Below are 22,516 nucleotides of genomic sequence, written 5' to 3' on the forward strand. Positions count from 1 at the left end.
TTTCTTTTAGAGGTCATGAGCTGGGTTCTGGGTGAGATACCTCAGGCTCTAGCACCTGCCTCTGCCACTAGCCAGGTGACCTGGGGTAACAGCTCAACTCTGCATCTTGATTTTCTCATTTGCAAGATGCACATAACAGCACCTGAGAGAGACTTTGTGATAATTTTATACCAAGCCCTCAGCATGCTGTCTGGACCCTCTGTTAGTGCTCAGTGTCAGCTACGATGGGGAACAGGGGATGTTAGCAGTATATCTTTGATTTCCAGAGTGCACTGATTCATATGCACCTCATTTCTACCTAGAAGTTTTAATTTTCTTCCTTTTTTTTTTTTTTTGGTGGGGGTGGGGTACCAGGGATTGAACTCAGGGGTACTCAACCACTGAGCCACATCCCCAGCCCTATTTTGTATTTTATTTAGAGATGGGGTCTCACTGAGTTGCTTAGGGCCTCGCCATTGCTGAGGCTGGCTTTGAACTCACAATTCTCTTGCCTCAGCCTCTCAAGCCACTGGGATTACAGGCATGCACCACCAAGCCAGGTCTTAATTTTATTTTAAGCACGTATTTGTACCTGGCAGCTCCTCCGTATCATTTCAATGCTGTTAGATATCTGGCTGCATCTAGCCAGGAATGGCTAGGAGGAAAGCTAGTAAGCTATTTGTTAACAAGAAGTCAAACCAGCCAATCAAAGAGATGTTCCTTCAAGAGATTTACAATCCACCCACCCATGGATGTGAGCCAGTATAAGCCGAGTTCTGAAAAGCCTATGAAGATGAGTGAGACAAAATCCTCACTCTCACATCTGTCAGCCTCCTAGGAAAACACAGTGACCGCAGATAAGGCTGCAAGGAGGGGTAGCGGGAGTCCAGAGAGGGACTGCCTCTGTGCATGGTGAGGAAAGGGTGGGAAGCAGGAACTGCAGCTAGCTTCACAGAGCGGGGACAGTCCAGCTGGACCCTAACAGGCAGCAGGAAGAAGTGTGTCAGAAAGAGGAGCTGGAAGCTACTCCAAGGACAAGGAGCAACAGGTGCAAAGGGACAGTCCTGATAGTCCACATTCAACAAATGGCGAGGTCAGCGAGCCCAAAATTCAGTGTGAATCAATCCACGTTTTTCTACTGCTGACCTGGACTTTAAAAATAGAAATACATTCACAAATTAGTGATGAATTCCAGAAGAGATCATCTTTACTGCTAAAATAAATGTCTTTTCTTATTTCTTCTCCAGTGATTTGATGGCTATTTTTCTGAACTATATTTCTGATTGTTAGAAAACAAGTGCCTTCAAACCAGGAGTGGTAGCACACACCTATAATCCCAGGGACTCAGGAGGTTGAGGCAGGAGGATCAGAGGTTGGAGGCCAACCTCAGCAACTTAGCAAGACTCTGCCTCAAAAATAAAATGTTTTGGGGGTATAGCCTAGTGGTAAGGCACCCCTCTGTTCAGTCTCTAGTATTAAAAAGAGAGTGAGAGAAAGAAAAAGAGAGAGCGAGAGCAAGGAGGAAGGGGAGGAGAGGGAAGGGGAGGGAAGGAAAAGAGTGCCTTCAGAAAGTTCACGTGGGTCCCAGAAATAAAACTCAAAGACAGCGCAGGATCAGAAACCCATGCTAGCCCATACAAGAGGCAACCTCATCATATTCTCTGAACTACCCAGACAAGTGGAGTGATTTCACTCCTCAAAGCCAGGGGAGAGGTAATTGAGGGCTTCTAAGCTAACATGGACAGGCACAGAGCTCATTATGTCCTTTCATTTGTTCTATCAGTTATTCTCAGAGGACGTCGGAACGCGAATGCAGCCAGCGGTCTCTTTCATAAGAGCATAAATGCAGGAGGAACTATTGATCATAACTGCTGGGAGACTGTTTGGCCAAATGCAGGGATCTGAAGCCAGAAAATTTATCTCCAGTACACACAGGCAGAGAGGCGGTGTGACTGAGTGAGACAAAGGTTTGGATCCAGAAACATCCCCCCCGCCACTCCGCCGCCACACACACATATGTTAAAGTAGACTTAAGTCCACCCTGTGAGGTAGGAACTGTGGCATTATTGAATTACTGAGATGTAGTCAAGGTGGTATTACACAATACTATATCTGTGATCTCAAGTTGATCTCAAGTGATCACACGAGGTTTTGCATACCTAGAATTTATGATCTGACAAGTTTCTCTCTCTCTTTTTTTTTTTTTATTGGTTATTCAAAAGAGGCAACGTGCTGTGTTGTTAACCAGGACTGTTTGTTTTCCTTTTGGAATCACGGCCTGGGTGGGTCTGCGGACCCAGAGCTACAGTTTGCTATGGAGAGAAGGGACAGGAGTGAGTCCTAAGTCCAGCAGTTCCACTGGTCATCCACTCCTTAATATACTCTCTGAAATAGCTACAAGTGTGTTAAAAACAAAGAGAAGCAGGCTGTGTCATTATGAGCTTGAAGGACACTTCTCCTTTTTAGAACTCAGGGAAAGGGGATTAGGGTGGTGGGTGGGGTCAGGGATTAAGCAAACTCTGAGATTCTTAAAATTTCCTGATTTCACTGATTCCTAAACTTCCTCCCATTTTGGTTTAGGGATGATTGTGGGACAGGGGAGCTGTGCTTCCTTGAATTCTGTAGTCAGGACCACACAGATTTGGGGTTGGGGGTGGCAGTTCACCTAGGCAGTTCACCTAGATTGTTATGTGAATACTTCCTGCTTTTCAAAGCCAGAGGTTTCTTATGTTTTAAGTTCGCATAATGGAGGTATAGTCTATAGTTGGATCTTGAGTGTCGTCCAAAAGCCCGTGTGGTAAAGCCTTGGTCCCCAGCATGGAGCTACTGGGAGATGGGGTCTGCTGGAGGGCCTTGAAGTCAACGAGGGCATGCCCTTGGAGGGACTATGAGACCCCAGCCCCTTCCTCCTTTTCTCTTTTGCTCCCTGGCCCCGAGATGAATGGTTTTGCTCTGCTACACTCCTCCACCATGAGGTGCTGCCTTGTCCGTCACAGGTCCAAAAGTAACAGGGCAAATTGATCATGGACTGAAAACTCCAAAACCGTGATTTACTAGCAGTTTTTCTTTTTTTTTTTTTTTCAGCTTTTCTTTTTGTAAGCTTATTTTCTCAGGTATTTGTTACAATGATAGAAGGCTATCAGTATTCTATAGAGGAAAAAGCACAAGACAAAATAAAAGTCCTAGGCACCAAACTAACACCTTAAGGTTGTGACCAGGGCACACCCGCATTATAGGGTATCAGTTTAATTGTGGGTATAATGAATGTGGTGGACAGAGTCTGAGGAAGCCCCCAGGTCCATACCTCTTGGTATCGAAGCCCTTGTGGGATCCCCTCCCTTCAAGTATGGACAAGTTCTGTGACTTGTTTCTAACCCACAGAATGTGGCAAATACAGTGGGATGTCACCCGCATGATCATATTACATAGAGTTGTGACACCAATCTTACTGGCAAACTCTCTCTGATGACTGGCCCCTTGCTGGCTTTGCTAGAGTCAGCTGCCATTAGAGAGGCCCACATGAGAAGGAAATGACAGTGGCCTCTGGCTGAGGAAGAATGGAATCCTGTCAACAACCACATGAGCTTGGAAGTGGATCTTCCCCATTCAAGTTTTCGATGAGCCCCAGCCTTGGCCCATACCTGATTAAAGCTACATTAATTTCACTCATAGGTAAGAGGCCAGGAAACAGGGGATCCAGTTAAACTGTGCATGAAACTCCTACCCTACAAAACTGGGGGAGAATAAATGTGTGTTATTTTAAACCATTAAGTTTGTGGTCATTGTTATGCAGCAATAGCTAATTAAGACAATATAGCAGCTAGAAGCTTCCATACCTGACATCCTATGAGCATGACAATGACATCCTCACGCTACCAGTATAACACACAGAAATATGACATAGACAGAAACTGTCATTGCTGCTGTCACTGTGCCAAGCTGAGAATCATGTATCTTTCTAGAACTCCTAGGGTACTTGTTCTGTGTGGAGATTCTCATTTAATTAGACCTCATTTTCAGGCTCTGTGCTACTGACTGCAAACGCTGCATTTACACACAGGTCTTGTATTACTCTGAAATTGATAAGACGTCAACCTGAAATGAAATGCCTCCAACAGGAAACAGTGTTTCTTTGAGATATTCTGAGGAAATTAAGCAAAAGGTTTTGGTATGATTATTTAATATTGTTGGTTCTGAGAGAAAGATTCATGCAGAAACTTTTGCTGAAATGAATTTAGTCTGAGGAAGAATTAGTCCAGCAAGAGACTTCCATTTCTGCACTAAAAAAAAAAAAAAAGAAAGGAAAAAAAAAAAAAGTCCTGTCATAACCAGGAGATTAATAGCAGATAAGGATACTGGGTTTCTAGCTGGGCCTGATGACACCTGCCTGTAATCCCAATGACTCAGGAGACTGAAGCAGGAAGATTGCAAGTTCGAGGACAGCCTGGCAATTTAGTGAGGTACTGTCTCAAAGTAAAAAGTAAGGGCTGGAGATATAGCTCAACAGAAGAATGCCCCTGGATTCAATGCCAAGTACCCCCCCACCCCACCCCCCACACACAACAAGAAAATAATGCTCGTCTTCTTTTTACTTACATATTTGCTTCCACCACAGAGGGTACAAGCATTAGCAAGCTGCATGCTAACACATCTTGTTCTATCCAAGTCTGCTTTTCTGGACTCTTGACATCCCCTACAAATAACTGTGGACTGCCTCACTTTGAACAGGAAGGGAAGGGAACCCAAGTTTGATGCTTCTGGAGTGGTGGCTGCTGGAACATCACAGATGGATGCTGAGAAAATTCGGCATTCATCTCCATAAGTGAGGGGGCTGGGGCGTGTGGCTGAAAAAGTGAATGCTGCTCCCTCCCTGGGGCTTCCAGGCTGGTGGGGGAGCTGGAGGTTCTCTTCCAATAGCGCTGGAGAGGCGCTGAGACCCAGCAGACATAGAAGCAAGAAGTAACTGGAGGAGATCAGAATAGTCAAAGATCAGTGAAGGGCTGGAGGGAAAGGGGATGCTTAGTGTTTGCATGCATGCATGAATGAATGAAGTCCTTATTCCTGCCTGAGAGGCCTAGCAGCACCATTTCCTAGGGTTTCTCCCTAGCACTTCTGGTTTGTCTTTAAAGGAGGAACAAAATCCACCACTGCCCTGAAAGCCATTTACAGACACACAAATAGGAAAGACATTTGAAACGACAAAATATAATCCCATAAATAAAGGAAGGGAGCCTCCTCGGTTTGGTGAGCCTGGGGGAAATTGGGGCCCCCTCACAGGGAAGGGAATTCCCCAATGACCCTTGAAAAAACCCCAGCAAAAGGCTGAATTAGGCAAGGGGTTAATTGACATTTCTTGAATTGATTTAAGCTATAAAAGTCTCCTGCTGCTCGGGGCCCCAGTGGAGGCCCCTGAAGTCCCAGGTCGAAGACCGAGCACTGCGCCCCTGATCCTCCGCCTCTGGCCTGGGCGGCCTCGCGGGAGCGTGGCGGAGCAGGACAGCCCGCTTAGCTGGGGGCGGGCGACTCCCGCCCCGCGTCGCCCCCGGCCATCGCGGAGCCCCAGCTCCTTTGTGGCGCGCTCCCGGCGCGGTCGCCTTTGTGCCTCCGGGGCCGCACGCCCCGCCGCGCGGCCGCCTTCTGCAGGGATCACCCCTGCCGAGGCGCCATACCTGGCCCTTTGTCACCAGCTGCCAAAGAATTCAGAAAATCAAATTTATTTCCCGATTACTGTCGCAGCGCTTCTTTGTGCCGAGGGATCTCTTTAACTGTTGAAATTCCAGCAGACATTGTGAAGGCCTTTATGGCGCAAAATAAAAGCCGCCGGGCTTCTCGCCTGGGGTCCCGCGGCCCCTCCCAGCTCCTCTAGCTCGCGAGTCCCTGTGGGAACCGGGCAGGACTTCTCCAGGAGCCAAATCCCCAAACCCGAGGGGCTCACGCGTTTTCCTGCTTGCCTGCTAAAGGGATGAATCGATAGGCATCTTGAGTCCAGCAGGGTCTATTTCCCCTTTTCACCCACTGGGAATGAATAGAGGAATGATAACTCCACGTCTTACCAGCCCAGCACGGTCCCCGACTCGCCGGGCAAGTCCAGTCTCATTCTGAATGTGCAGCGCTGCCAGCTCCGCCGGAGCCTCGGAGCCTCGGTGCCAGGCTGATCGGAAAACGCCTCTCCTGTTCTCCCAGGTTGTAGACGCGTCTCCAGCACCTGCGGATGGAAAGCCATTGCCATTACTTTCCTCCATTGCATTGACATTTCCTGAAAGGAACACAAAACGTTGTCTTGCAGAGTTTTTACTCCCTTTTGCTTTCTCTTCCCACTTCCTTTCTTTCCTTTCCTTTTTTTCTTTTTTCGTAATTACATAGGAACATAAATGTTCTTTTAATTTTTTGAAGGAAACCATTAAGAGGCAATCTGGAGAGGGCACGAGCTCACAGGGCATACCACGACACTTCTATCTGCTTGACAAGTGAAGATACGCACAACTCTAGCGAGGTGTCAACATCGGTCCAGCAGTAAATAACTCTGGTGTGAAATGTCACAAAGACGATCATAATTTATATGCTCATTAGAAAATAATACATAGTACTATAACTTGAATTAGATGGTCATGGGAAAAAGAAATCTATAATAGAATTAGATCCATTGATCGTAAGTTATACTTGTTATAAAGTTTTCGCAAACTCCTTAAAAATAATAATACAGAGCACTTAATGCTGTAGTCTTTTCTTCCCCCTCCCTACTGTTTATTATTATTACTGTGAGAATTTGGAGATGCCACTCAATCATTCTGTGCTAGAGCAAGTAAACATAAATCAATGCCAAATTTTCTAACAGCATTCCTCTCTATACACATGTGTGATTCTTCACACACACACACACACACACACACACTAGCGCTTGGCCCTCTCAGCTTCCCCATAATTTCACAAAAGAGTGACTCTAATGTTTGCTGCTTCGTGGGGAGCCAGTGGGCATGGCGATGGATTGGATACCTACACCAGAGAGGGCCTGAGAGGCGTAATCAAATAAGGGAACCACTTGAACTGCTCTCCCAGCAGGAGCAGGGGGGAGGCCTTGAGAGGTTACAGGTGCTTTTCATCCAGCCTTGCAGGAGAGCACCAACTTCCTGCTGCTAGAAATTTGTCTGCAAATTTTTCCCTCATTCAGACAGAGAGCTGGGGTCCAAGTGACACTGGGTTGATATGATAACTTGATTAAGTCTAGGGACAGATGACACGGGAGCACCAAGTCAGCTCAAAGGAATCTGTGCTCTCCTCTTTAACCTCTCCTTGGGAGCCTACAAATTATATCTATTAATGTATCAGCCCCCTGGCATTGCACAAAGACCGTGTCTGCCTAAATGTGTGTCAATCACTCGCAGGGGCCTGTGTGGGATTCCCAACACATTTTCGTTTTTCTCTGCTCCATTTTAAACAAACCTTTAACCTGAAGGTTGTTCAGGCTAAGACTCACATTCCCTCCTCCTGCTAAAATCACTTTGGAGGTAGAAGTCAGCAGAAGTGTTCAGAGTTATCTTTAAATGGGCTGGAGCTTATCCTGAGGGAAGGAAACTGTGAGGAAGAAGGGTTTGGAAACCAATGAATCATGGTGGACCCCAGGGGGATTAGCCTGGAGAAGAAAAAACAGAAAAGTTGAGAGCTGAAGAAGTGCCAGGGGAAAACGGATGAGTTTTCTGAGGGTCCCAGGAAAGAGCCCTGGGAGAAACAGGAGTTCACCAAGTGCCAGCAAAGTGCCCAGTTGAAAAATGGGCCACGTGCAGGGGCCGCCCTCATGGATGTGAGGACATCTGCAGTGTGGTCCAGCTGCACCAGCCAGACACAGCCTCCCCTCCTGGTCTCTGACCCCAGAGCCAGTCTGCACAAGACAGATGAAATGTAGGTGTTATTAATGGGTTTATAGAATATTTTCATTTCTGGGTCATAGGATTGGGATCTAATCCAAATGCCATTTTAAACACCATTACAAAATAAGGAAAGCCACAGGTCTTCAGTCAAGACAGGAAGGATTTTCTGGGACATGACATTTTCTAGCTGTTGTCCCCATCTTTCCTAAAATTCACAAGTTGCCTCTCCATTCCTCTCACTGGTGGACTGGAGGCAGATACTAGGACCAATCTGGGTGTTGGCATCATTTGTGTCTGCTCAAAATATCTGGATGTCCATCAATTGAGCTCCTACTAGGTGCTGGACCTGGGTGGGGGGGTGTGACTAGGACTGTGGAAAGAGAGATGAATCTGATAGGGCTTCTGTCTTTAAAGAGCTTGCAAGTCTAGAAGGAGAAATAAATAAGAATGAAACCCTAAGTGGACATCCAGCAAACACTTAAAAGTGTGCTGGTGCTGATGTTCTGGGGACATGGCCAGACCAAGCAGAGCAAACCCCTCTGAGCAATGGGAGAAAAACCTCCCACCCTGGGAGAATGGTCCCATTCAAGAAAGAGGACATCAGCTGGAGGGAAAGTTGGATTTGAACTTGGAACAGGTATTTGAGAGCCTAGGTCAGTTTAGCCACCTAGAAACAGGAAGCCAGGTAGCCCAATGTGGGCTTATCACCTCACTTCAGGTGGCCCTGAGAGTCACATTGGCATTAAGGGTTAGAAAGTCACACAAACCCATCAAAACACAGAATGTTGGTCCTGGGAGGCCCTTTCCATACCATTCCAGGAACAGATGGGGAAACTGAGGTCCAAGCTAAGAGAAGATACTTTTCCAATGACACAGAAGGAAAAAAAAATTTTCCCTCCCAATACAATCATTATTCTATTACACCAGCCTGCTATTTATCAGAAAGTTTTATCATATAATAGAGAACCTCCACAGAAAGAATAAGATGAACACATTTCCTGTAGCTTCATCAGGTTAATCAGATTTTGCCTGTGAAATCACACTTTGCCTATAAACAGCTGTTACACTCAGAGAGACATATTTTCATCCAGAAGTTATCCAAACAGTGTGATAAAAACAGTAGGACTATGTTATGATAGGGCCTGTGTGAATAGGGCTCATTCATTCTTATACAAGTTATTTATTTTTCTAATTGTTAGACTTTTGGTTTATTTCCTGGTCATTTTTCTATACACAAGCTTGACAACTGTGTAATCACAGAATACTATATAAACAATTTTTATATTCTGCTTTTTTCCCTATTATAGAGTAAAACTTCCTTATTTTGGCCAAACCACTTCAATTCTTAAAAACATGGATGTATATTGCATTACTGCAAGTGGTGGGAATGGAAGAGGGGTTGTGAGTCTATTGAGTTTCCATATTGCCTTCCAAACAGTTATAACTGAATTTGTTTTGTTTAAAGGAGGAAAAAAAATGAATTTCAGCTTATGAGAATTTAGCAGGAATTCTTTCAAAATTAATTTGCAAACCAGAAGGAACAAAGATAGCAATTTATGATTCTTTATAGTATTTTAGTGGTAATAAAAATTATAAAGTACTTGAAACGTGCACAACATCTTAAACTTTTTGAAACACTTTTTTTATGCATCGTTTTTAAGGGAACATCTGAGGAGTAGCAAGACAGGTGCTATCTCTCTTTTGCAGATTGAGAAAATAGAGGTCTGGGGGTGAGTGACTTGTCAAGATCATGTAGCAAGTCAGGCTACAGTGGCTTCCTCCACAACACCCTTTGCCCACCAAGCAATACAGCACCACTCAACAGCCCAGCTGGCACCCAAACACAATGCAGAGCAGCCCAGCACTGCTAACAGAGTAGTTTTTGAGTTAATGGTGAGATCTATGATCACAGATTTTTTTTTTCTTAACACACGGTATTTGTTTCTATAGGTCTTCTGCCAGAAACCTGGCTGCCTACCTATTAATTCACAATGCCTGGTGCAAAATAAAATGGCTGGCATCCTTGTTCAAAAACCAAGGGAAATGTGCCAGTAAAGGTCCTGAAATGTAAAGCTTTTTCCTTTTCTCTGGTGGTTTTTCTCACAACTTGTAATGGTAGGTTTTTAAATTTTATAATTAATGTCATTCTAAGTAAAGAAAAATGGAAAATTTTAAACTGTTAGAATGAGTTTTAATCTATTCAGCTTTATTTTTTAACTGAGTTATAAAACAACTCAATTTATAAATCAAATATTATTTACAAAATAATTTTATAGTTCTGGGGATTGAACCCAGGGTGCTCTACCACTGAGCCATATCCCCAGCCCTTTTCATTTTTCATTTGAGACAGGGTCTTAGTGGTTATCAAAGCTGGATTTGAACTTGCAATTCTCCTGAGTAGCTGAGATCGCAGATATTGCAGGTTATCTTTAAATTGTACAGTGCCAGTCTTAAGTACAAATCCAAAGGCATTGAACTTCTAGATAGAATCATAGAAGTCACAGGAGTTTTATTTTGCAGCCCTTACATGCACGTGTTTTGTTGTTTTTGTTGTTTACCAGAACAGCCTGCTGAGGTTCTGCTGAGGTTCCTGCTCTGGGAAATGCACACACAGACTCCAGCCCTCTCTGCTGATGAGGTTAACCTGAAGGACGAGAAGGTATGTATGGTAGGAGAACTATCTCCTTCTGTCGTTATTTTCAGCATAGACAGTTGGCTGATACAGAGAAGGAAGATGAGTAAGAAAAGATATGGTAGGGTCCTTTGGTCATTCATGTTTCTTAGAATGTCATTGTCTTTGATCCAATCATTCCATGTGGTTTGAATGGAAAACCTAGTCTCTGAGTACCATCAGCACCTCCACCCCCACCCACTTCACTTACTCAGCTGTGGCCATGAAACACCTTCCTTTGGTCTCACAGAACTCCTGGACCCCCTGGATTTCTGCACCCCTGGGACATGGAGATTGCTGTGTAGACAGGGTAACAAGGAACTGCCATTGTATATGCCATTTGTTCTACTGTCTCATCTGATCTTAGTTTCCAAGCAGAGGCTTCTGCTTCGACATGAAACCACCAAAATGTGAAGATGGCAACAGCAGAGTGTCAAACCAAGCACAGCGTCCTCCTGAGCACGGAATCCTATGCAGCTGGTCGCATGCCAAGGTCAGCTTTGACTATGATTAGTCCAAAAGACTTTGAGGGTGTGGACATGTCTCTGAGGGTGAACTGTAGGTGAACTTCTAAGTGAGATCCAAGGTAGACCTGCCTTGCCACACCCCTGGGCCAGATAGGTCTCAGGAAAGTGTCATCCCAAACAGAAGATGGAGCTCCCAGGTCTGCCCCACCCAAGATCTACCTGGTGGGGCTGGGCAACTTGGGGATCAGGAAGGGGTGGGGCGGGTACAAATGAGCTGCCTACAGCTAGAGTAGAGTGGAAGAAGTCTCATGGAGGAAATACTATCATGAATTCACCTAGGGATATTCTTCTTTCTCTGCAAATAACATGGGTTTATTTGTTATTTTATTTATCAATATTATTATCATTGGTACTAGGGATTAAATGCGGGTGGTGCGGGGGGGAGCTCTCCCACTAAGCTTCATCCACAGCCCTTTTTATTTGATTTCAAGACAGAATCTCACTCAATTGCCCAGGCTGGCCTCAAACTTGCAATTCTCCTGCCTCAGCCTCCTGAGTCATTGGGATTACAGGTGTGCACCACCACGCCCAGCTCAAGATAATGTTTTAAAAAAACTCATCAGTGAAGGTATCTCTTCTGATGCATTATACAATCTAAAATCCTTGGGTCACAGCTCCAATTCTTGATGTATGACTGAATAGATTGCTTAACTGCTCTGAGCCTCCCTTCACTTACCTGCAAAATGAGAAGAACGTCTCCTAATCCCGAGGCAGGTCCTCACGAGAATTCCAGGGAGAAGGGAGGGTAAGCTATACATCACCGTCCACACGAAGGCCGACACGTTGCCCTGGCATGTTGGAAGCCTATGTAGGGACACTCCATAGCTCATGCAGACGCCATCAGGAAATTTCAGTCTGGGGCAGAGTGATTTACAAAGCCTGCTCAGAAGTGGAGTCAATTAAGGTCAGCTTTCTATGTTGCTAAACAACAGGGGATTCTGGGTTCAGTAACCTTGAAAGGCAGGCCCAACACACCCCTTGAGAGCGGGCTTTTCAGAGGGTTCAAAGGAAGGCGAAACAAAAGCCCCTCTTTGTGATGTTTTCACTCTTCCTTCATTGTCCTCTTTCACCCTCCGAGGGCCTTCCTGTAAAGAAAGGGGCTGCTAATGTGCAGAGTGGGAGTTTAAAATTGTCCAGGGCCAACAATGTTGGCACATTCTGCCGGGCCTCATTACAGAACCATCTGAAATGCTTGGGAAGTGTTTCCCACTCATTAGCATAAATAGCAGAAAAACTCTTTCACAAACAAAGCAGGTTCCATCTGCCCCCAGTATGTCCTCACCTTGACTTCAAATGGCCAGTCCCTCCCCCAGCACAATACCAGGGGCGCAGGCCTCCAAGGCCCCCAACACCCCACTTCAGAATGGCATTCAGTGAAATATCAACACGGTAACCTGCATGTTTATTCATTGGCCAGCCCCCTCCTTTTAATGGAGTCCGTGCCCATTGTGGCCACTTGATTCTTTCACAGACCTGAAAGGGACAGGCAGGGAGAGGCTTGCTCTTGGAGCTGTGGGGAGCCTTAGCAACCCACACCTTGTGAGTGGGTCGACCGGGCTAATTAGGTTTGTTCTGCCTTTTTGGTCCAAGCAGATTTTGTCAGGTATTCGGCTATGGGATTAAAGAGTCATTAATCACCCAAGCCTGACGCTGACAAGGTGGCTTTCACGATGAAGTCCCCTTCCTGGTGTGGGGAGCCAAGGCCGGATCTGTTTTGCATTACACTGCAGAAGAATGGGACATGGGCTGCTTCTTCCCGGTCCACCTCAGAGGACACCAACCAGGGGGTCCTGGCCTTAAAGAGTCTGGTGCCAGGAGCAAGACAGCTTCAACCTCCAAGGCAAACATGTTCACAGCAGCTGGGCGGAGGCGGCTGAGCTGCAGGAGGGAATCTCCCAGAACAAGATCATAGTACCACGGAACTGGGGTGGGGGACCTTAGTTACCAGCCACCCAGCACCACTGAAGAAAGCACTGAGACTCAGAAAGGGAAAGAGCCTATCCCAAGGACACACAGCAAGTCACCATGGGATACAGGATTTAAACTGGGCATGTCACCTCTCTTGCCATTATAACATCGAATGCGAATCTATACTTTTTGTTTTGTTTTGTTTGAGATGCTGGAATAATTGAAGTTGTATGCCATTTTTAGCAAGATGGCATGACAAAGAACTCAGCAACTACTAGTTCTCACTCAACACAACAGTTCTCCTAAGTAGGTATTATCGTTTCTTCTTCTTTTTTTTTTTAAATAGACAAAGAAACCAAGATACAGAAATTTTCCATAGCTCTCTCACAGCCTAGCTCCCTTCCTGCACCTGATTGCCTTATGAAAAGATAAGAGTTCTCTAAATCCAGGTGTTCTCATGAACTTTCATTATTACTTACATAAATCATAAATTCAAAGCTTAGCTCAGGTAAACATCAGATTATCTTGATTCATTAAGTTGTTTCCCTTTCATCTCTTACACTAGTGATAAGCTTATCTCCGCTGATGTTTTTCTTGCTTTTCTTTCTTCGTTTATTCTTTCAGGGATATAGCAAACATTTATTGGGCACCTATGATGCCAAGTGCTGGGGATACAAGATTTATGCCCCCTTTCTCATGAAGTGGTTAGAAAGGAGCTTCTCACCAATGAGGGAGTAAACCAAGAAAGAGGAAGACAGACTGTGGGAAACAGCGTGTCTGGCAGAGAAGGGCAGTGCAGGCAATCCCTCCATGCAGAGGGGGATCCCAGAATCCACCTGATGCAGAGGGCAGCTGCCCGTGCTGCTGCAGGGAGAGCCCAGGACAGGCTTCTGCCCTCAGATGATTGTGTCAGAAGACTCAGTCATCTAGCACGTGTGGAAGGGATTTAAAACTTTGGCAGAGTTTGAACTTTAATGATTGCTTAACACAAAGAAAACAACACCAAAAGGAAAAGAAAAAAAAAAAAGTCAGATAGCTACTCATTCCAGCAAAGAAAAAGTAATCACAGAGTACTGCAGAACTCCATTCAAAGTATAATTTACATTTTCGTATTGTCAATAGGGAATGTTGAATACACTACATTAGCACCTTACATCAGGAGGCTGTTGAATGGAAGAGAAGCTTATATATCATTGGGGTGGGGTGCCAAGGCACAGGATGAAGTATAAACTCAGCTTTTATGGTAGAAATCCAAGAGTTAATGGTTACAATGAAAAGATCAAAACACAGAAAGACACCCACACTGCAGCTCTCTCTTGCAGAACTATTTGAATCTCTTAAGTTTTATGCAGGTATAACTTCAGTAAAGGCAAAAACTATAATCAAAAAGCCACTGGCTTATTGATTTTAAAGTCAGACGTTGTGTTGGTTGTCAAGGGTCCCAATGTCATTGGGAAGTTGTTAGTCAAGAGATGTCTTAAGAATACCTGGGAAGTACTGGCCCTTCTGTACTTGCCATTGTCCAAGCATGGAGCAAGAGAACAAGGAAGTTCTAGGTGAGGGAGGACCAGTGTTTTGAGTGAATGCAACTGGGGAAGGAAGGAAGCCATGAGGAGCTTGAGCCAAGAACATTGATGCTTGGAAACAGGATGAGGTGGCAGAATGTTGGAGAGACGGTCTTCTGGTTCCGTCTAGTGAAAGGGACAGGACTCAAAAGTCAGCCTAAGCTAGACCCAATTTGAAGCCCATCTCTGTACTTACAGATCACATGACTCTAGACAACCAATTTAACCTTCAGAGCCTCCCTTTCCATATTTATTAAAGAGAAAATAATACCCTCCACCCAGGATTGTTTTTATGGTTGGTTCAGTCACATTTAAAGTCACCCCTACTAAATGCTTAATAGGTATCAAATAAAAGCTAGTCCTCAAACACTCTTCAGCAAAGCCCACAAGGTCAATAGTATTGTTTCTTGAAAGTGTAAAAGACGTGGTGCTTGCTCCAGATGCACAAGGCCCCGGGTCCAATCCTCAGCACTGTGGAAAATAAATAAATAAATATAATATTCAACCCATGTCCCCTCCCATTATAGATCAGCATCCACTTATCAGAGAAGACATTTCCTCCTCCCTTCTTCCCTTGTTGTCCCACCCCATCTCTCTGGCTTATCTGCAGCAGAAGCCTTGCCATCTCCCAGCGGCTTCACCTGGCCTGTCATCGGCGTGTGTACACAGCCCACATTAGAGTTTATCCCAAAGACTTGGGGCTATTTTTGAAGAATACTTAATGTTTCCATAACAAATAAAAATTGACTTAAACTTAGGAAAAATATAATCAGAGGCTGGCCTCCCAGACTTACAGGGGGTGGAAATGGGATCCCCAGAGGGAAAGTTTTAAAAATCAATGTAAATGACATTTACTTGTATTTTGGAGAGGAAGCACAGGTGGGGGGCAGGAGGCAGTGGAAGGCTGGGGGGAAATCTGTCTGAACAAGAGAGGTATAATTCAGAAGCTGCCACACAGTAAGTAGGAACCTCCAAGGGGGCTGATCATTTTCTACAGATCTGACAAGAAGGTTGATGGAGAGAAATCGTGACCAGACTTGTACCTGTCCTCGGGGAACATGAGACTCACTGCCAGCCTGGCTGAGCCCTGGTCACAGTCTGTGCAAGGAGGGGAAGGCCCAGCAGCATCCAGAGATGCTACACAAATCCTTCATTTATAATCACTGAGCTGGGGAGAATAATTAGCAGTGCATAGTTCTTTTTTGTTTGTTTGATTTTGTTTGTTTGTGGTGCTGGGGATTGAAGCCAGGGCCTTGTTCATACTAGGTAAGCAAGTACTCTACCACTGAGCCTAAACCCCAGCCCAATAATTAGTCTTTATAACCATAGCTAAAACCATTTATTAGTAAAAACTGTAGCTGATATTTATAGAGCTCTTGGCATGTGCCGGACATTGTGCTAATTATTGGCATGCCATCCCTATTTAATTCTCATAACGATTCCACAAAGGAGTCTCCACTATAATGTTCCTTAATTTATGGATGAGAAAAATGAGGCTTAAAAAAGTGGCAACTTGCCCAAGTAAAATCAGGACTTAGACAAATGCTGTTTTGCCCTGATTCTCAAGCCCCACTTTTACTGCAGGCTTGTTTTTAAAAAATATTGATTTGTGTGATTTTTTTTCCCTGAGTGTTCACAAGCCTTCCAAGCATGCTGATGGTTCTGCCTCAGGGGTTTCTGTAGGACAGTAAGCAAAATACTGCCTGAAAAATCACATCTCTTGCTGCATTTTGTAAAATGTAAAAATGTACTGATGATGCCAGGTAACCCAGGAAGATTCTTGGGTTTTTTTTTTGTGTGTCTGTGTGTATGGTGCTGGGGGTTGAACCCAGGGCCTGTGCATGCGAGGCAAGCACTCTACCAACTGAGCTATATCCCCACCCCCTTGTGTAGCTCTTTGACGTCTGTCTTCTATGTTAAGAGTTTCATGAGGAGAAGGACAATGCCTTGTTCTAACCTAGGAAGCAGCACAGATTTGAGTACACAGTAGGTGTTCAAGGGATACCTACTGAATGCTGGAGTGAACCACTGAGTGAACTTGGAACAATCATCGTTGGTCAAAACCTCAGTGGTCACGCAGCCCAACACCTTGAGAAGCTAAGAACTCCACACAATCTTCTTCTTCTTCTTTTTTTTTAGTTGTAGTTACACAATATCTTTATTTTATTTATTTATTTTTATGTGGTGCTGAGGATCAAACCCAGGGCCTCACATGTGCTAGGCGAGCACTCTACTGCTGAGCCACAATCCCCGCCCCTCCACACAATCTTTGAGTGACTTTCTTTCCCTTGACCTAGGCATCTTCAGTCTCCAAATTTAACCTAATGGATCAAGATCCAATCCTGAGCCACCTGCTTATAAACCACCTTTGTCCTCCCCTGTCCTTGAGCTCACTGCAGTATTGTCTTAGGCCTCTTCTATGGGTATTGCAATGCCCTCTGTCTCACAGAACCTCAGTCCTTCCAAGGCCCAAGAGGACATTATTGCTTTCTTTCTTCTTCCAAAGAGTTTTGTATTTTAAAATGAGATTCAAGGGTCTTAAGATTTGTTCTTGTTCAACAGAGGTTCGCTGAGTACTCACTCATAACTATGGACACTGTTCTAGAGGGTTCTACAGCAGTGAGCTGTACATCTTCTGCTGCAGAAGACAGATAATAAAGTAAAGCCAATAGATAAAATAATTCGAAGAGCTATGAAGAAAATAAAACATGGTAAGGATGTTAAGAGACTGGAGGTGTGAGCTATTTTTGATCAGAAGTTAAAGAAGACTTCTTTGAGAAGGCCACATTTAAACTGAGACCAAAGAAGAAAAGGCCAGTCTGCAGAGTGCATGGAGATAGAAGTCCAAGCAGAGGAAGTTACTGTCATGAAGGTCCTAAGGACCTGGCCTGTCTGCTAACCTATGACCAACGAAGCTTGTCAGGAGTCTGTGTTGTGGGGCAGATCACGGAGGGGCTTGAAGACCATGAAGGAAGACTGAATTTCATTCTGTAGGTACCAAGAGGCCATTGAGGAGTCTTAAGTAGAGGAGGGAATATATCCTCATTTCTTAAAGACCACTATGGCTGCCAAATAGAGGGTGGCCTCTAAGCAAGAGGAACAGCGACAGGGAGACTAATGAATTGCAGTGGCCCACCCAAGAGAAGAAATGTTCAAAGAGGAGACCAAGGGCAGTGCAGCTGTGAGAAGTGACCGAACCTGGGATATACCTTAGAGATAGAATCACCAAGAATTGTTGGCAGATTGGATGTGGGCTGTGGGGAGAAGAGATGGTTCAAGAGATACTCCTTGATTATGGCATGAGCGTAGGTGAATGGTGGTGCATTTACTAATATGGAGAAGATTGGGAAAGAAGAACTTTGGAGGAGGGGTAACCAAGAGTTGGTTTGGGCGACATGAAGCTTAAGAGGTCTACAAAACAGTCCAGTGGAGATGCCAAGTAATCAGGCAACTAAAAGAATATAAAATAAGGGAGGAATCTCTGCATACTAACAGGAAGACTCAGGCCACAGCAGGAAGTGGAGATGGGGAAAGAGAGGTCTCCTAGTTGTTTTCAAGTCTCATTACCCAGCCACTGGACAGGTGACACTCTCTAATGGTTTTAGCATAGGAACCTCTGACACATGGTATTCCAAGGAAAAGACCTTGGTCTAATCTCGCAGCAGCAGGGAGGTGTGGCTAATGTCACAGCAGATGGCTAATGAATCACCTAGCATTCCTGAACTGCGGAAGGTTTCCATACTTACATCAATGCGTCGGAGAACAATTGCAATATAGACTGCTATAGTTTGGATCTATAATGCTCCTCCAAGGCCCTTGTTTTAAAGTCTTAGTTCCTAACCCATGGTGCTATTAGAAGGTGGTGAAAACTTTTAAAGGTGGAGCCCATTGGTAAATCTTAATATTACTGGGGACATGACTTTGAAGGAGACAGTGGAACCCTGGCCCTTCCTCATCCTCTCTTTCATATCCCGGCTATAAGTCGAGTGATTTTTCTCTATTATGTATCTCTGTCATGATATGCTACCTCACCACAGCCCAAAGCAACCGGACCAATTTGTTATGATCTGGAACATCTGAAATTGTCAATCAAAATAAACCCTTTCTTTTTATAAATTGATTGTCTCAGGTATTTGTTACAGTAATGGAAAGCTGACTGACCTGTGAACTTTTTCCTTAATTATCAAAACAATGTGATCTCTCTTAATCCTACTATTTATAAGCCCATCCTCCTACCTGGGACCACCAGGGTCTCATCTAGGAAGTGCAGTGGACACAGTTATTGTCCATGTGCAAGGTTGTCTTCTCCTCACCCCCACCTCCTTGCTTGCTGGTGAAGCCCACTTCCCACTTCAGAGAAGGGAAATGCCTGACACCCTCTTTTCAACCTTCCTTGACATTAGAGCAGGAAAGTAGAACCCAGTCTAGGCCAAGGGGCCTGTCCTTGGAAAAAAATCTGCTGGGAGTCTTCTGCAAAGCCTTTCTCTTATTAAAGATCACGCTCCCGCTTCCTACTGCATATCATTGGTCAGCATGGGCCCCTGGGATGGTAGCACCACTTTGCATGATCCAGAGGACATTGGAACAGAAGGCTGCAAATACCTGGATCACTGAGGACATCAGGGAACCCTGGGCCCTTCTGGGAAGCCCTGCTGCTCAGCTCCGTCAGGTGCTGTAGGAAAGGCCCTGTTTTTACAACTGCTCATACATGGACTTCTCTTCCCTTTGTCTCCTGACACTTCCCACAGAGCTCACACACCACCCCCTTCAAACACAAAAACTGTTTCACTCTAAGCCCCTTCACATGTCTGTTCAGCCCTCGTACTTGGGTAGGAAAGAAACAGACGTGTCCAGGTGGTGAGCAGTCTATGGGTCTAATGAACAAGTGTGGAGACAGATGTCACATGGTCAATGACCAAAAATCCGATTACAATTTGAGGGCATCGTGCCTATAAAGGGCAAGAATGTTGCTGTATGACAGAGTGACGGGATGACGGCCTTCATGGCTGGGAGTCTGAGAAGGTGTGTCCAAGGAGGGGACATTTAAACTAAGACTGAGGGCTGGGGATGTAGCTTAGTGGTAGAGCACTTGCCTCGTATACACAAGGCCCTGGGTTCCACCCCCAGCACCAAAATAAACAAATAAGTAAGTAAATAAGGTATGACCTGAACAATGATAAGGATCCAGAAGGGTTTGGGAAAAAAAGAGCAGCATTTCAATAAGAGGGACAAAAAAAAAAAAAAGTGACTTTTGCTTCCATCTCTTTTTTAACAGAGCTACTGAGCATGGAAGGGATATGTTGCCCCTTGTACTGGCATCCCAACAGCTATTCCCAAGTGTCTGTCTGCACCAGCAGCTACCCCCAGACACCATCACTTCGGCGCCTTTAGCAAAGCTTTTGAGCAATATTGACCCTGCCCTCAAGAAAACAAAACCAAGAACATTAAAGACCCTTCCCCTCTGAGTTTGGCCAGAAACTCCCCGCCAAGTCCCTATTGTGGGGTGGGGAGATAAGAATTATTGGCAGCCAAGTGTTCAAGATTCCAGATCTTACCTATAGGCTAGAGAAATGGGTTTGAAAAATGAGTATAAACTCCAAGGCCTCAAGTCACACAGACCACTTTGTCCTCATTTAAAAATCAATCGTACGAAGACTTCAACCTGTCTTGGAAATAGGTCAACAGGCCATAGTGGAGACATTTACAGACAAGCAGATAGATAGACCTAAACTTCCATCCTGATTCTTCCAGGGATCAGTTCAGTGACTTTGGGCATTTACTAAATCTCTCTGACCCTCAATTTCCTCATCTGTCAAGTAGGGATAATAATATCCACCTTAGAAGAACCAGTCACTATTCATCATCAGCAGCACCCAGTCTGATGGATTGTCAACACTCAGGAAATGTTGGATGTCCTCCTCACAAGACCTGGCTCTTCTATTGGGTAATTACATCTTTGGAGGCATTCGGATGTGGTTACAGCCAGTGAATCTCAGAGAGATTGCAATTCTGGTTCATTAGTGGTGCTCTCCAAACTGGAAATCCTTGCTGAAGTCAGCAATGGCCCTGGACCACTAGATATGGCACCAGGAGCACTCCACGTCAGCTCACTTTGGCTCCCACCTGCCCCATCAGTCTCACTAGGCAGAAGTTTCAAGGAGAGTCCCAGTAAAAGACCCTTTAAGATGAATTGGATATCTAGCAGCTCCCAGTGCTCTTAACAACAGAGAGGGCAACACAGAGCTGGCTTTAGTACTGTCTCCATTAAAATGGAAATGAGGAGATTGAGCTCTAGAATGGAAGTGATGTACTCAAAATCTTCCTCTCTCTCTCTCTCTCTCTCTCTCTCTCTCTCTCTCTCTGATGGGGATTAAATCTAGCACTTGCTAGACCAAGTGCTCTCTCCAGCCCCTAGAACCAACCTCAATGCCAATCTCTAAAAGTCCAGGGCTCCTGCCACACCACTAAATCCTGACAAAAGGGATTTTGTCTTGAAAAAGTTCAATATCAACAACTGTCCTCCTAGCTTCTTGGGACTGACTTCTTGTCCAAAGGGATAAGTTGGCTCTGATTCTTTTAAAAGTTCTTCCTGCTGCCTTGGGGTGTGCAGTTCCAAGCATGAGAGAGGCTGTGGCAGGCTCATACCAGCAGCAGAGAATGCACTCCAGAATCACCCTCCTTGATCCTGTGCCGCCAGCTCATCTAGACCAATGTCACTAGCTGGGCTCAGGATAGTCTGGCTTTATGCGAGGGCTCTCGATTGCATTTCTTGTCTAGGGCAGTGTGCATTCACAGGTGAAAATAGGCCAATTTGGAACCCTCTCACCAAACTGGTGGCCTTTCCTTTGAGGCCAGTGTATAGAGAATCAGTCTGACTTTGGTTCCAGACATGACTTGAGGGTGATGAGCACTAGGCAACACGGCCAGCTCAGTTACCCAGCACTGCCAAAGAGCAAATAAGGACCACTCTACTCTACTTTCAGGAAGGACCACCCAAGAAATGAGAAATAGAACTCTGTCCTCAAAATGTCCAGAATAACTACAAGCAAAACCCTAATGATTGTATTAAATTCTCAAAAAACAAAGAAGAAGAAGAAGAAGAAGAAGGACCAAACTGCTAGAGATCTTCTAATTCAACAGCCTCATTTCATATAATGAATAGCGGGGAATGATGAGGCAAAGTGATCTTTTCAAGGCCACCAGCTTAGCAGAAGCAGGGTGAGCCCCCAGGGCCCAGGATTCCCAGTGCATTTTTCTTACTGAACCATGCACTTCACTCAAGAGCTCCAAGCACCTTCAACTTGGATGTTCCAGATGATTCTCTTGCCTTCATTCCTCTCACCCAACCTGCCACTCCCATCACTTCCCCACCCCTCCTCCACTTACCATCCTCCCCACTCCCTTCTTCATTTCCTTCACCTCCTCTTCCTCCAGATCTCCTCTAGCACCCCTCCATTCCCTCCTCCACCTCTGTCACCCCATCTACTACTCCTCTTCTACCTCTTTTACCTCCATCATTGCCTCCATGTTTTCTGTATCACCGCCCTACTTCTGTACCACTGCTACCCACACCTGCTCTACCTGCAGAGTCCCTGTACCCACCAACTCCATCCCCACCACCCCAACTTCAGTTCCTCCTACACCCACCTCCAACACCCTATCATCTCTCACCTTCATCCTCATTGCCTACACTCCTAGAGTGTTCACCACCACCAGCTCCACTATCCCCTACTGACAGCATTAAAATGTCTTCCTACCAAAAATGCCTCCAAGATCTTAGTCCTTCAAAATTAATCGGGTGCTCAGTATTTGAATCTCTACCTAGAATCATTGAGATTTATCACACATTTGAAATAAACCAGGATTATTAACTCTTTCAATTCCTGCTCATTTTTGAAATTGCTTATCCAAACACACACACACACACACACACACACACACACACACACACGTACTTTCTCTCTCTCCCCAGAAGACCACAGGTACTCTGAAACAAAGCAA

The sequence above is a fragment of the Callospermophilus lateralis genome, chromosome 10 (assembly GCF_048772815.1).
Source record: "Callospermophilus lateralis isolate mCalLat2 chromosome 10, mCalLat2.hap1, whole genome shotgun sequence".
Classification (NCBI taxonomy): Eukaryota; Metazoa; Chordata; class Mammalia; order Rodentia; family Sciuridae; genus Callospermophilus; species Callospermophilus lateralis.